This window comes from Solanum dulcamara, chromosome 7 (genome assembly GCF_947179165.1).
Source record: "Solanum dulcamara chromosome 7, daSolDulc1.2, whole genome shotgun sequence".
Classification (NCBI taxonomy): Eukaryota; Viridiplantae; Streptophyta; class Magnoliopsida; order Solanales; family Solanaceae; genus Solanum; species Solanum dulcamara.
Window position 1 is genome coordinate 78853582 of NC_077243.1, and position 15975 is coordinate 78869556.

General features: G+C 33.5%; 2 pseudogenes across 1 annotated transcript; one reads left to right on the forward strand and one right to left on the reverse strand.

Annotated features, from left to right (window-relative positions):
- Positions 1–5030: 5030 nt before the first annotated feature.
- On the forward strand, positions 5031–6200 carry LOC129894914 (uncharacterized; annotated as a pseudogene).
- Positions 6201–6894: 694 nt separating this feature from the next.
- On the reverse strand, positions 6895–15708 carry LOC129895671 (3-isopropylmalate dehydratase large subunit, chloroplastic-like; annotated as a pseudogene). The gene is made up of 15 exons (XR_008767817.1): positions 15511–15708; positions 15065–15199; positions 14785–14955; positions 13832–13984; positions 13656–13721; positions 13445–13561; positions 12695–12769; positions 12475–12552; positions 12295–12389; positions 12072–12121; positions 10922–10976; positions 10499–10630; positions 8921–8968; positions 8661–8819; positions 6895–7369 (listed from the first exon to the last, which is right to left on the reverse strand). The product of XR_008767817.1 is annotated as a 3-isopropylmalate dehydratase large subunit, chloroplastic-like (transcript).
- Between the last annotated feature and the right edge of the window lie 267 nt (positions 15709–15975).

Here is a 15975-nt window from a genome sequence, read left to right on the forward strand (position 1 = left end):
ATCCACACTGACACTCCTTCGCCGAAAAATTACACGATATAGATAGGTGATTTATTTCATGTACACACTATTTGCCGTTGAATTCCCTTGTTTTATTCTTTTGTTTACAGGGAATATTTTGATTATTTTTTTAAAATCCGATCTCTTGTCAAATTTCCTATCTCCGTCTCTAAGCATGTGACCTAAAGTAAACGTATTAACATGACTAAACGAAAAAAATAAAAAATAATAACAACTCGTTGAGGAATATAAGAGATCATACCTTAATTAGCAACTCTGTCTTCATATATTTTTTGTTGTCAAATAATATTGTGAGTACTTTTTTTTGGTGAAGAATACTGTGAGTACTAACATCATATGAAAATATAAAGATGAATCAACTCCTATATTATGTTGAGAAAAAAACATGATTAATGATGGAAACATTAAAAAAAATGAAAATAGAAACCCTCTCTATATATAAAGATTGTAGAATGGCTTTATCATGGAGATAAAAGAATGAAAATGCATAGATTGAGGCATACCTTTAAATTGTATTTGAACAATAAACAACAACGATTACATAGGATCATCTTGTGAATTTATGGCGCCATATATAATAGAGTTATTGTCAATGGCATGCTATGTGCGTAACTGCGAAAAATAGTACAAACTTTGTTATGCTGAAAAAATATAAAGACAAAAATAAGTCGATTGTTATCATTCTAAAAATTAAAGTCGAACCATCATTCCAGGGCATACATATTTTCATCATGTTCTTATATAGCTATGAGAAAATCGAATTTATATTCATGTATTATAATCCTGGCGCCACTTCAAGCCAGGATTCCTATTCATTTATTTTTACAATTTTTTGCATTTTTTAGGAAATAAGATAATTTTTTTTATATAAAAAAATGGTAAACAATCGGATGAAGAGTCCAAAAGGCAATAGACACTACCAAAAAACACATCCGTAACTGAGGAGTCCATTACCTTTTAAGTGACTGCACCCGATTGTGCCTTTTTTTAAAAAAAAAATGAGGATCCAAATAAAAAATGCATGTGAATTTTTAATTTGATTTTGCTTTTGTGAATTTTGCAAATGCAAGGGCTAATGGACATTCAGATTTTGAAGACAAAGCTTTTAGTAATGAGTGAAAAAAAGGTAATTGAGTACTCTTCTATTAACATCCAGATTCTAAAAACAAAGCTTTTAGTAACCTGTGAAAAAAAGCTTTTAGAATGTGTCTTTTGGCAGTGTTTAGTGTTTTTTGGACTCTTCATCCGATTGTTTTCCTTTTTTAAAAAAAATAATATTTTTTTAGTTTGAAATGAATGCAAAACTTTTTACTGAATGTGGGTTATGAGAGATTTTAAGTTGAATGAAGATTATGGCATGTTTCAAAGAAGATATAGAAAACGGAAGGGTCAACGTGAAATATTAATTATCACTTAAAATGGAATCAATGGCAGTGAGGAGCACGAATAGTCGTGTTTTTTTTGTGAAAGAAAATAATAATTATTATTCATTTATGCTTAAAGTTATCTATACACACACCTGGTGTGCCATCTTCCATTGATGAGGAATTTTTTTTTTTGGATTTTACCCTCTAATTCTCACACAATAGAGAGAAGTTGAGCCTCACATGCTGCTTCAGTTATAAAAAAGGAAAAACAATACAGAGAAGAACATATGCAGGCTAAGTTTTGGTTCCAAACTACAAGCATCTATGTCCTTCTTGTATGTCGATACTTTTACTTTCATTGTTGTCTGCTTTCATGGATCACCTATTCAATAATTGGGTTATTTCGTTATTTTTTCCTTTATGATTTTTGGAGTTCACATTTTCTTAGAATGGGATTGTTGGAGAGTTAATATCACTTAACTTTGAAAATTTATCTAGCAAAAACATTAAACTTTATTTTGTATCAATAAGAATTACTCAACTAAATTTAACATTATAAAGGTCTGACTTGATTCAGTGGCAGTATAATTTTGTTTGGCAACAACACATGAGATTGATTCATAAATTGCCTTATCCACATCTTCGATCATGATTTGATAAAATCTGTTACGAGTATGTATTACATGGGCATAGAAATACTTCCTTTATATTTCAAATAAATTTGATTAATCGTCTTCTGCACATCGCTTTCATGGTTATCTCTTTGATTAATTGTCTCTGTTATGATCATAATTACTTAAAAGTGCAGATCTGTATATTTCTTGAATTTGCTTAATTTCAAAATTTTAGGATGATATTAAAGAATTATCACTGATTTAGTTACATAGTATATGTTTTGATTATTTCATAGTCCACTTTGTGAGGCTTGATTAATTTTCAATATATTCACTGAATGAATTTAGAATCCATAGATAATGACAATAAGATGTTTATTTGCCCTTTTTATTTGTATATGTTTTCTTGATAAGTTTGCTATGCAATTTTGACGTCTTAATAGAGTTCCGTTAAAAGTATTTAGAAGGGAAAGTCGAGAACTTTCATTGGCTGACTTATTGAACAATATCATAAAAGAAGCTTAGCATCCTTAAGAAATATCTGAAGTTACAAGTTTTGGTGTTTTATTTCATGTATTTATGCATTAAAATTTTATTTTTTTACATTAGATTTTGACATAATATAAATTTAAGAATAAGAATTCTTGTGAAGCTTTTTTGTGTGTATATTCTTTACTAGAGTGCAAGTTTAAGTATGAAAGTTCTGGTGAATTTTTTCTTGCCTTCTTTTTACTTTCCATTTGGATTCACACTATTTGTCTTTTGGGTTCACATTATTTGTCTTGAAAGTGAAATTATGTTTGACATAGTAATTTGAGTATAAGAAAATCAACTTGGTAATTATCTGCTCCACATATTTTTATGTTACTTGATTATCGTTACTATATTTTGATAGTTTATCAAGAGATCATCACTAACAATATTAAAAGTTTTGATTCTTTGTTTGCTGCACTTCAACTGTTCACTTAAATAGTGCAATATTATTTTTTTGAAAGTAATTGTTTTTTATTTAGATTTTCTCTGGCTGGTGAAACAAAGATAAAAATGAAACTTTGATTTTTTGTCGTCTTTTATCTATTTACTTTTTATAAATATTGAAAGAAAAAGACAATACCAGTTAAAACCTCGTAGTAAAAATTCAATAGTAACTAATTATAACATCACCTCTCTAAAAGAAGTGCAAAAGCCACACAATATTAACTGAACAAGTATTTTCGAAAGACAAAAAGTCTCTTAAAGTTTGATGAAGCTATTACTTATGACAATATTATAGGATGTCTTACCACAATACCTTCTACCTTTTCTGTTCTATATTTTTACTTTGTTATTTGTCCTCCCTCCCTTGGGCAGCCTGGAAAACTTAAAATGATTACAGAATGCTTACCGCCTTCTCTTTGATTAGTGAAAACGTTAAAGGTCCTAACATAGTATTCTTCAAAACAATGGCTTTCAACTTAAATATAATTGTACGATAATATGATTAGAACAAATAAATCAATTATAACTTAATAGTGCACAAACTGAATTTCACAAGTGAAGTTGTCTCCATTTCACTAGGATATAACTTGAATTCACAAACTATAAAACTTCCTAACACATCAATGGATGTGTGAGAAAAAGCGAAGTATGAAATCTTTTATTTGTGCAAGGGCATATTCCCTTGACATGTGTATGACATAATGCAAATCTTGAATAGTAATATCTAATTCAAAATATTGCCTGGACATATTGAAGTTGTTGAGGGGTATATAATTACTCAGTTTTGTGATAAATGATTGATTTATTTCTAAATATAAAATTCAAAAAAATTAAAGAAAGTGCTCGATTTTTGTAAAAGAATGAAGAAAGTATAGCGATGAATATTATAGTAATTGTAAAACTCGAGTTGATTCCTAAATGAAGCAAAAATTAATTAGGTTGGCTGAAAAAGCTAGAAAGGTATATATGTTGAATTTCATTTAACTCATATTTCTATTCAAGATTGAAAAATGAGAAGTTTGTGTTTTACTTTGAGAAATATAAAATCTTTTATCTTCAGATATTTGAGTATTTTTACTTTGGAGAGGCTTTAACTTCAAATTATTTTTTTTCAAATTGTTCCTAATCAGGAATGGGTGATTGCAGTAATATGAAAAGACATACCGATCCTTCTCAAAGAGACTTAATAAAATCTGAGGGATTTAAATGTAATTGTTTTAAGAGGCCCAAGGACTTCAATGGAGAATTCTTTCCTCACTGACTTTGCTTTTCGAAACTTATGACAGTTTGGAAGGTCAAGAAGATATTTTTGCTTTATTATTCTTTTAGCGTAGATGATTTTAGTCACGGTTTGTTGTTCACAATCGAAGGGAATCAAAATTGTTCTGCAGCACATTGCATTCACCTTCTAGAGCAATACAAATTACTTTTGGACCATACTTTTAGAGAAGGTAGCCATCGTAGGTTGCCTTTATGGTTAGCTAGTAGATTCACATATAGCACTTAATGATGATAATGATACGGAGTCTACTTTGGCAAGTAGCCTCTCTCTTCCTTACTGTGGGAGTTACATTGGGATTTCATGTAATAGCTTGCATGGTCTTGTTGTCAGTTGCAGTTATTTTCCACATATGTATGGTCCTTATAATGTTTTACAAGACTACTCCTATCATTTACTTTGGTGTGATATTCTTATGGTTTAAAGTTCTTTTAATTGCGGACTTCATGGCTAATTTGGGAGAAAGTAGAAGGTCTCAAGTTATCTTTGATGATGAGAATTTTCTTTTTGTCTCTTTGAAGATTATTCTTAACTTGGATAAGTTGGTATTTCAAACTTCAGAATAAGACCAAGGAAGAACTATTTTGTGATTAATGATGTTAATTCATGAATCTAACATTTTCTACATAATCTTTCGTTATAGTCAAATTGTAATGGAGATCTTCTCCCAATCTAAGCAGATTTTTTTGTGCAAAATATGTTTAGAAAGAATCCTAATTTCTAACAATTGTTTAAGTGTGTGTTCGATTTTCACCCCCTACCTCCACCGCAATGGTGGTATTCGATGGAAGAAGAAATATTAGAAGAAGTTTTAATTCTCTTTAGCTCTAACAATAAGTAGTTATGTATTTTGGTGTATGTAGATTCCTCGTCCATCGGGACGTCCTCAAGGCATATTGAACATTGGTGTGGTGTGACGTTACTCAATAGCTCGATGAGAAGTATGCCATTGTACAGACAAATGAGCACGTCAGCAGTTGCATATCGCGATTTAATGAAAGATCAAGACACACACTCTACACACAACAACGAGATCAAACAGAACAATAACAACAATAACAATATTGATGCTTCAAAACCTATATTACGTTGAATAAAGAGTGAACATAGCGAACGTATGGCATTGGACAATATTTCCATTGATAATGGTTCAATAGTTGCAATTCCTCAAAAACAAAGGGTAAAGATCATGAAAAAGAGAGTTCAATACTTAATATTTCATTTGAACCTCCAGTTCATATGATGAAAAAAAAGGGAAAAGCAAGTTCTGTTATAAATGGAGCTGAGCTAATAAATGAGAAATCAAAAATAGAAAATAAAAAAGGTAAGGCAAGTTCTGTTTTAAGTAATTCAATTGTAAGTAAAGGGTCATCTCTTTATGATAAGCCCAACATAGAAAAGCCCAAACTCAAACTTATTGAGTTGGAAATAGAGCCCAAATATGAGCCCATAAATGAAAAAGGGCCTGGCGCTGACCCACCAGCAACTAAAGTAATGGATGAGCAGTCTATTACAAAGCCCATTATGAAGATTTATGGAAATGAGTTTGGAGGCCCAAAAGGCCCATTATCTGAATCAGAAATTGGGCCTTCATCTGTAGTGGCTGCTGCATTAGTTGAAAGGAAATATCCATTGGATGACAAAAGGAGCTCAGTGTTGGATGGCTGGAATGTCGACGAGAGCACTGAGGGGCTCAGGTCGAAGCTCGAGAAGTGGAGGACTGAGCTCCCTCAAATACAAAATCGAGGGACGGGCTCAAGTAGCTACTATTCGACTGGACGCCACTCTAGAAGGCGTTCGAATGGAGGGAGTACTTTGTTTTCTTGCTTTGGTAATATTTGTGGCTATGAATGCCAATGCATTTGTGGGAAGCCCAAAAGGAAAAGTGTTAACAACAAAAAGTATAGAAGCCCATCAACTGCTAGCAGATCATGGTTTTGAAAGACCAAGCCCAATTAGATTTGTAAGGCCCAATTGCAAGAAGAAGAATATTGAGGAATTAGGGGGGTCTTGTTGTTTAGGTCACTCTTTTTCATTATTATTTTTTATTAACAATGTTGTAAGTATTCTTCTATTTTGTTTTCAATAGCTAACCTTCTCAAAATTATGTACATTATTGTCTTCTTGATTGATATGTCTTCTCTTGGAAAAAATTGATTATCCTACTTTTGTTATGGCTTCTTCACTCCCTTTATTTCTTTTTTCAAACTGCTTTATTTTGCTTTTTCTTGAGCCTAATTTATTAAAAATAACGTCTCTACCTCTAAGCTCTGCGTAACTTCTACCCTCTTTTGACCCTACTTATGAGATTGCATTGGATATGTTATTGTTGTTTCATCTATTATTTGCGCTCTTTCATCCATGCGCATGGTTCTTACTTTCATTTCCCCCCTCCTCACGTAGGAGATATACACACAAAAAAACAAGTCTTTATTGAAATTTGGACATTAATCTGCAGGACTTTTTTCCATTTTAGCAACAAAATTAATGTATGCATTAATTAAGTGTATTAGTAGTACCTTATTTGGTACACTTTTTCATGTTATGTATAACTAATACCTAGAAATCCATAGTATTAGTAATACAAGGAGATTTAATGCATTCATTAACATGATTAAAGACTCAATTACCCTCAAAATCTTTTTTGCATCTTTTCCACCAAAATTGTTGAGGATATTTTTGTAAATAAATATTTTTATGCAGTGCATGCTATTTTAAATACACTGAACCAAACAATGCATAAGAAATATTCTATCTATAATTAATGCAAGCATAACTAATACACTCTATTTAGCATTATTTCTATACACTCTACCAAACGATCCCTCAGTGTACAACACCATCCCAATTCCTAACTAATGCAAGCATTACTAATACACTCTATTTAGCATTATTTTTATACACTCTACCAAATGACCTTTTAGTGTACAACACAATCCCAACTCCTAAAACGAGGTCATGGAGCAACTTCAGTGCAAAAACTCTCGAGGATCAGTGACATAACCAGTCAATGCTGATGCTGCAGCTGTATATGGGGATGCAAGATAGATCTGGCCTTCCTTGTGCCCCATTCGACCAGGGAAGTTCCTGTTCGTGGTTGATACACACACCTGCAAGACAAACAATCATTCTTAGAGTTAGTTAACGAGCTACAGTGATGACAAATTTGACCTCTTGAACACTGTTGTCAAAGGCGCACTTTAAGTCTTGAAGCTCAGAAAAAGCTCAGTGAGGGCGCTTTGCGTCACTAAAGCTGTTTTTCAATGTAGGCAAGGCACTAAGGTGTGGGTCTCATTACCCATGAGTTTTATATTGAATCCAAATGTAGTAAGCAACAAATATAATTGGCAAATAAAGTGTATTAGTTGTTGAGCAAAACATTATGAATGTGCTTGTTACTTTTATCTTAAATTACATATATTTTTTCTTGATAAAGGGCATAGATATTTTTATTTTTTCCCTTGATTGCGCCTTTTAAACTAAAGCCCACAAATTTACAACAACTACAACATACCCAGTGTAATCACACAAGTGGGGTCTGAGGAGTGTAGTTTGTGTGAAAGCCCACAAATTTATTGAGCTTAAAGCCCCAACAAGCTTGGAGTGTTCTTTAGAGCTTTTCGCCTTTGACAACAACATAAAAAAGAAAAATCAACTAATAATGCACCTACGACATCCAAGGATCAGCACCATACACTTGAGGAAGCTGATTTAATTTATGCAAGTCCTTCACTAAAACAGGTCAAGCAATCTGGAATAACGGTAAACCTATAAATAATCTTAATTCATGCTATGGTGAGCCAGAAATATGCACGTAAATGCCATTCGTTGTTCACTATATTGAACCAATCAACCAAACAGCTTCTTATTTGCTTGTGTCTAGATTTTGCGAACCACGTGATAAGTTTAAGCTTTAGAAGTGCAGCATATAATCGACGGCTATAGTTAGCATCATGAAATTTTTTTAATAGTTAGCATAATGATATATAGCACATAGACCGATAGTTCAAAAATAGCAAGCGATTACCTTATCAAAAAATATATATATATATAGCAAGAGATTGTATGGACTTCACTTCTACTTGATGCAGGAAAAACGATTATGTTTCTAGGAAAGGGTTAATCACAGGAAGAGACAAATATGTTTTTTTTAATGTAAATACTTCTTAAGTTATCTCTTCATATAACTGTGTTCTAAAGAATGTTTACGATAAGAATATATCAAATTTCAAATGTACATTTTAACTAGGTGGCATAAGATTGAATTTACTTATTCCTGGTCAATCGAAAATCCATTATGACATCCTATTTGTCACAGATGTTTATTCAAGAATTGAATACACCTAACACAGTAGCATATTAATAGTAAGTCAACTATTCTATAAACAAATCACAACTTGCCTGAGCTTCATTCATGCGTGCATACGTGTCTTTAGGTCCACCCAAACAAGCACCACAACTAGGACTTGCAGGTGTATCACAGCCAGCCTCCTCAAAAATCTGGGAACATGTTTTGCCGCCTGATCCTGGAACAGGGAGGCTATAAATGTCCATCCATACCTGAGACAGTTTCAAATATTTACATCATATGACACTTCTGCAATGATAACGCAGCTAAGATACCAACATAGTCGCAGGATCAAAAAAATAAGATTACGAACCTTTTGGGTAGCAGGAACAAGGAAAGTTGGAACCTTTACCTTCTTTCCCTGCATAAGACATGGTTATTCGTTAAAATCTGAAATATCTAACATATCCTGATTAATTGGGAGTAGATCACAGCACTTACAACTTCCATTTTTTAAGTTATCAAAAAGAAAATAAAACAATGAACATTTAGAATCAATTGAAGATCATAATGGAAGATCTGATCCACTAGTTCTGAGTTTTATTGCACGGAAAACATGAGACGAAGGACTTTATCAAGAAAAATAAGTGAGTATTTCCTCTCGCTGCAGGAGTGAGAGTGAAAATTGCCACAAAAAGTGAGAAAGTAAGCACAATAGTGTCAGATAATTGTGAAACATGGTGAAGCATCACTGCATGCATATATAGTAATCCGCCAATAAAGGACAAGAACAAATCTAAAAGAAGAAAGAACATAAGACTTGCAGAAAAGACAAGTGGCCTAATGTGGAAATCGACATTACATCATGCGCCTCAACTATTGAGTCAATACAGAAGAAAAAGTGGATAAATGGTGAAGGTTTAAAGTCAATCAATCAAACATCTAAGCCTCGACCAAACTAGATGGAGTCGGTTTACATTAATCCTCCATATTCATTCCACTCTATCCAAGCCAATTTCATTCAGCTACTAAAATGTTGTCTTTACCATTTATACCTACATGGCCATAAAAGTCTCTAACCAAAACAAAAGGACTCCTCACAAACAGCGGACCTAATTTAAATATAACAGCAACATCAAAGTCTTAATCACGCATAGTTGATATTGGCTACATTGACCTACTGTATTTTGTTCTTAGTTAAGTCGACATTAATTGAGAGAGATCATAGGTCATAAAAGAAAACAGGTAAAACTGTGAGATATTAATAAAACCACTGACTGATTTGAACATGCATCAATATAATTTTTCAGTCTCCCGAATTGAAAGAAACATTATTTAAGACTGTTGGTCATAATTTCTAGCATACCGCAGTCATCGAGCAGCAGTATAGGCCATTAATTGTGAATAATATTTTAAGAAACATTTTTATTAATGGCTATAAATACCACATTGCGAAGACCTTTCAGCTGCCTTGATGAACTCATCAAATGAGCATAACAAGGATATGACTACTCCATACGGATCCTTCAGGATTAATTTTGAGAAACTGAACATCCTCCTGTCAAAATCATAATTTTGTCCCACACTCACAGTGAAGTCCACGTACCATAGATGTAGTCTAAATTGATAGAAGAATGTAAAATTGAGTAATTATTGGTTTATTGGCTACCCAATTTCTCATAAAAATAAATGATGTGAGAAGGAAAATGAATAAGACAATATCCTTCCTAACTGGTTAAAATTGGTGGATTGGGGCGACTTGTTGGATGTTTGACAATTTTGTTACCTTCAACGCTAATGGTTGACCAGAAATAGGCTGTTTCCTCTAACTTTTATGAGAAGTACCAAAGTATAAAAATTAGTGCAACTAGAACACAATAGTAACTGTGTTTGCTAAGTGCACCAAATCAATAACTAAATGTCAAAAATAGAAATTGGAGTAACATCTTACAGAAGCTAGAAAAACTTTTGCAGCAGCCATGAAGTCCTCTGTTTTTCCACCAGTACAAGATCCAATATATACTCTATCGATTTTGACATCTTTGCATTCTCTTGCCAAAGCACGATTATCAGGAGAATGATGCTGCAGGATGCACAGAAGATTTTTTTTTGAAACTGTGAAGATTTAGAACATTTGGAACAGGCAGTACTAAAAATGAGTAGATATCCGTCTCCAGAGAAATAAACCAGATACTAAACAAGAAGAAAACTACCTTAGAGCTCTGTAAAGAACTCTCTACTAATGTTCTAAATCTTTTGAAAATAAAAATTTTAAGTTCAAATTTTACCACCTTATGAATTATATCCACACAACTGAACACTGTTAATACCATGGATGAATCCCCCAAAGAGAGAAGGCTAGAACATAACCAACCTTAGCCACTAAGGGCTCCAACTTGGAAACATCGAATCTGTACTCCTTAATATATCTGATATACAAAAAACAATGTGTAAATGTAAATCATGGCAATTTGAACTCACAAATGATAATCTAATATACTCCTTTGGTGAGACGAGAGAATAGGAGAAGATTATACGGGAGATGACTACAAGTGCTCAACCTTATGAAAGAGTAGCATCAAATAAATAAAACCCTACATTCTCGGTGGAAATAAAACAAGTCGCTTTCATGAAAGAGGGCTATTGCTTTACTAAAAGACTTCTATAAGCCAAAGATTTTGAAAAGAAACCAATCTCAGACCCTTCTGGTGTTAGCTCTATCCAAAATAGAAGGTCCACAGCCACTAAAAACACCTTGCTGGACAAAACTACAATTCATTAGGCAACCAATCTCCCAATATTCATCAGTTAAAAATTCACTACACGCTGGAAGCACAAAAATTTCATCTAAAGAACAGAGTATTCAGACATTCATCATGGGCCAGATTTCCATTATTGAGTCACATAATGAGCCTCAGAACAAGATACTATCACCTAAACAGAAAGGAGTAGCTGATAAATGCACTCTAATAATATATTCTGATTTTGTCAATTTTCAGGACATCTACTCCTCCTTCGTATTCTTTATTTACTTTTGATAAATAATTATTTTTCATTACAAGAACATGATGGCAAGAAAGGGAATTATTTTTGGCAAAATGTGTCACCGCATTCGCCAGGATATATGGAAATTATTTCTATAAAGCTTAATGTAGAACAAATTTGTCTCATCAACTAATTTCCCACTTCTTTTACCAAAAACATATGAAGTATTTCAACCTTGTTCTTGGACTTGAACATATAAACATATACTGATATCTTCAAAAAACTTTGCTCTTTTCCATTTAATCTCATATACCTTTTAAAACATAAACACTTTCGGAAAACTAGTTTATCTGATACCTTCACAAATGATCAGTAATTATCACCTAATTTTGGCCACATATGGAGTGCTCAAAGTAACAATAAAGAAAATGTGTACCAACAAAAGAATTAGCAATTCAATTTGAAATGAGACAAATACACACTAGAATAATATGGAATCAATTGGTGACATCGCTACAATGGTCTATGGGGTTAAATACCTGGCTCCTTCATCACTATAAACAGGTTCATAGGGCACAGAAGTCCTTCCCTGTGACAGTAGAAAATAAAAATCCATTAGCTGAATAGCGGTTCTTTATTCAGTCACCCCTGAATATAAAGTTATAAGGTCTTTTTGGCAGCATGTCTCAGATGACATTTAGCTCACAAGGAAGGTGGAAAAGTTTAAAGAGGTGAAGTTGAGTCCCCAGCTTCCCCACTTACCTCAAGATAGTCATAGTCGTTTTATCAGCTCGGATGACACCATTTTTTCCACCAGCTTCAATAACCATACTGCATAATGTCATTCTTTCTTCCATCTATTAAAACATTAAGATCCATAACTACTTAAATATCCAACCAGGTTACTCCCATCAACAATATCAAAAAAAAAAAAAAAATTACAATCAAGCTTTCAACTGTCGTGCCAACAAACTCCATTGCTTTATAAGTAGCACCAGCCACTGAAATTTCACCAATACTCTGCAATTTTTTGAAGCAAAGGACAAAAAATTGAACTTTGAATTCTTATCAATCCAACAACGTTGTAGAGAAACAGAATAACAGACATAATAAATCATAACAACTCACAAAAATGAAGTAAAGAGCATCTAACAAAACTTACTTGCAAAATTAAGTCCTTAGCAAGCAAGTAATAGGGCATTTCACCATCCATTACAAATCTCAAAGTTGGAGGCACCTGCATCATACAAATGTTAAATTTCATAGATGATGTCACTTGTAGAAAGAGAAGTTATTTAACTATGAAAAGAACGAAATGTCGAAGAGGCACGTGTGACTGTCAGTTCTTGCGTTTTTCTTCGTAAATGCATTTAAGTAGATGGTTTGAACCTTCAAGAAAAATAAAGTGCTATGGTTACACCCTACGGGCTGGCTCAGATGGCTTGGGACTTCCATAATGGAAGTCTCAAGTTTGAAACCCGTCACAGGGGGTTGACCTTCTAGGTCAAGCTTGTCGCCCGGGGCTTAGTGTGATTTGCAAACTATTGCACAGGAACAGGTTCACCCTGTACGCACCAAAGGGTAGTGGCTGCGGGTTCCCTTGTCATTTAAAAAAAAGTGCTCTGGTTACTTGTGAATCTTGTGAGATGCAAAGGAGAGCAAGCTCAGTGACATGCTCTATGAACTTATAATTTACTATTGTAAGTCTTTAGTTCTGTCATCTGTTGTCTAAAAAGGTTAAGTCTTTGGTAAGGAACAACAAAAAAGAGAGTGAGTTACACCTCTATGCAACAGTAGAAAATGCAGACAAAGCTCCCCGGGATATTTAATTAGGAATTTCATAGTGCCAATAAAATCAAACAACACAACTGTAAATCCAGAACTGCATCCCATAAAGGCAAGAATCACATACCTTGAGCAGAATCTTGCCAGTACCCAACACAAAACCTGCATCAGTATTGCCAATCCCAGTGGCGAATAGCCCGAAAGCTCCAGCAGTACATGTGTGGGAGTCTGTACCCACCAAAACCTGGGAACAAACATACGAATTTCATAAAGTTAAAGCATATGCAAATACATATCAAAATGTCTTGACAATGTGGATATTGTCAAAGATTATTCACCTCTCCAGGTCTGCAGTGACCTTCTGCAAGAGCAACGTGGCAGACACCTTTGTAATTAGGATTAGCCTGTATAGTTATCACACATTTAGTTTTTTTCATTTTCTATGAGCAGACAAACAAAGTAAAAGCTTCAGCACAGCACATAATAAGGTATTCTTAGAAGGAAATAGCCATACACGGAAGTTCCCCAGATCTTTAATGTCATAGAAGTATTTAATATTCTGTTCATTGCAGAAATCCCTCAAGATATCCACGTTTCGGTTTGCTCGTTCATCAGTTGTGAATATGTAATGATCAGGTATAATGACAAGCTTTTCACTATCCCAGACCTATGATATTGAAATAAGGAAACATCCATAAGGTATATAATTCAAATAAATGCATCTAATCAACAAAATAAGCTTGAGGTTGAGAAACATAGTCTTTAGTTCATATTTCCACATTTAATAACACCATTACCGGACCACCAGAGAACTAAATAAATTTCAATCAGTACATATAGCTACTACAAAACCAGGTCATGAAGAAAAGTAGCATACTAAGCACCCGGTTGGCCATAGATTTTGGGAGTAGATTTTTAGAATAAAAAAAATTGAAAACATTGTTTGTTTGTGAAAATTAGTCAGTTTTTGATAATTTATCTTCCAAAGATTTTCGCGTTCCAAAAACTAGCCCAGACCAGTTTTTGGGTGAAATTTCACTTCACACTCACAAAACATCAATTTTTTTCAAAGTAAAATGCTATCTCCAAACGCAACTTCAAGTTCCAAAAACTATTTTACAACAAAACTTCAAAAAGTCATTTTTTTCAAGTTTCAACTAACCTATGACCAAACAGTAAGAATCAGTTTTCAAGTACTCGAAGCAAGATCAAATTTACTCTGCAAAATTGCAAGACAATCAACTTGCACAAAAAACTGCATGTCCAAAAAAAGTTGAAGTTCCAGAAACTATCTTTCAACAAAACTTCAAGAAGGCTTTTTTTTTTTTCAAGTTCCAACTAAATCTAGAACCAAACGCTAGCTAAGAATCAGTTTTCAAGTACTCAGAGCAAAATCAAATTTACTGTGCCAAAATAGCAAGACAATCAATTTGCACAAAAAAGTTACTCTATTAGCAACATATATACCTTAGCATTCTGCCCAAACTCTTTCTTGAAAATTCCAATAGAACCAGGGCCACAAACATCATGGGTCATCAGAACATCAACACTGACCCAAACATTATCACCGGGGCTCACTTCAGGCTTATCAGAAGCCTTAGCTAATATCTTCTCAGTCATAGTCATCCCAGTCTTTACCTAACAACAAACCCAATAATCAAAAATCACCAAATCAAAAACCCCATGATACAAAAAGCCAACTTTTTTTTCCAATTAAGAGCACAAAAAAACAATCAGAAATACATACTGATCCAGTTGTGGAAGGTTTTCTTTCAGTCTGTTGTGGTGTCATCACAGAAACGATTTTCTTGGAAATCCTTTTCCGAACAGTTTGAACGGAAAATGAAGATTGCGAAGAGAAAGAAGATAGACCCACATCTTTCTGCGTCAAAATAAGAGAAAATCAGCAAACGGGTCAGCACAAAACGGAAGAAAACTTGATTTTTGCAGCAAATAAGAGAAAATCAACAAAATGGTCAGCACAAACCTCCTCAAAACGGAAGAAATCTTGATTTTTTTTCAGCAAATAAGAGAAAATCAGCAAAAGGGTCAGTGTAAATTCACTCAAAACAGAAGAAATCTTGATTTTTTTCAGCAAAAGGGTCAGCATAAATTCATTCAAAATGGGGTGAAAAAAACTTGATTTTGCATGAAAGGGGGCACCTCAATTCAATCATTTATACACACACAAACCTTGTTGATGAAAACTGTAGAACTTAAAGCTATAGCTGAAGACGCCGCCATTGCTGACAGAAATTATCAAGCTTTGTTCTGCTGAAAACTTGAGAAGAAGAAGTTATTAGCCCAAATAAATGGCTTCTGATGAAGGTAAAAATGGTCGAGCTCTGGTGATTGTCACAAATAAAATGAATCATGTGGAAGCAACAACTCAAACAACTTCTATTCTTTTTTATATTATTTATATATTCAATTTTAGAAAAATAGTTTAAATTTGTTTTTATTACGCTCCGTCTCAATTTTTGAGGAACTCCGCCTCGGTGACTTCACTCACACTATCGGTCCCAAGTCCAAATAAAAAAAAAGGGTTGTAGAGGGTCAATTAAAAATAGACTCACTATTCTAAAAAAATAAAGATACGGTTGTGTACATATTTTTCTTCTTAGACTTAACTTGTGGAATTACACTGAATTTGTTGTT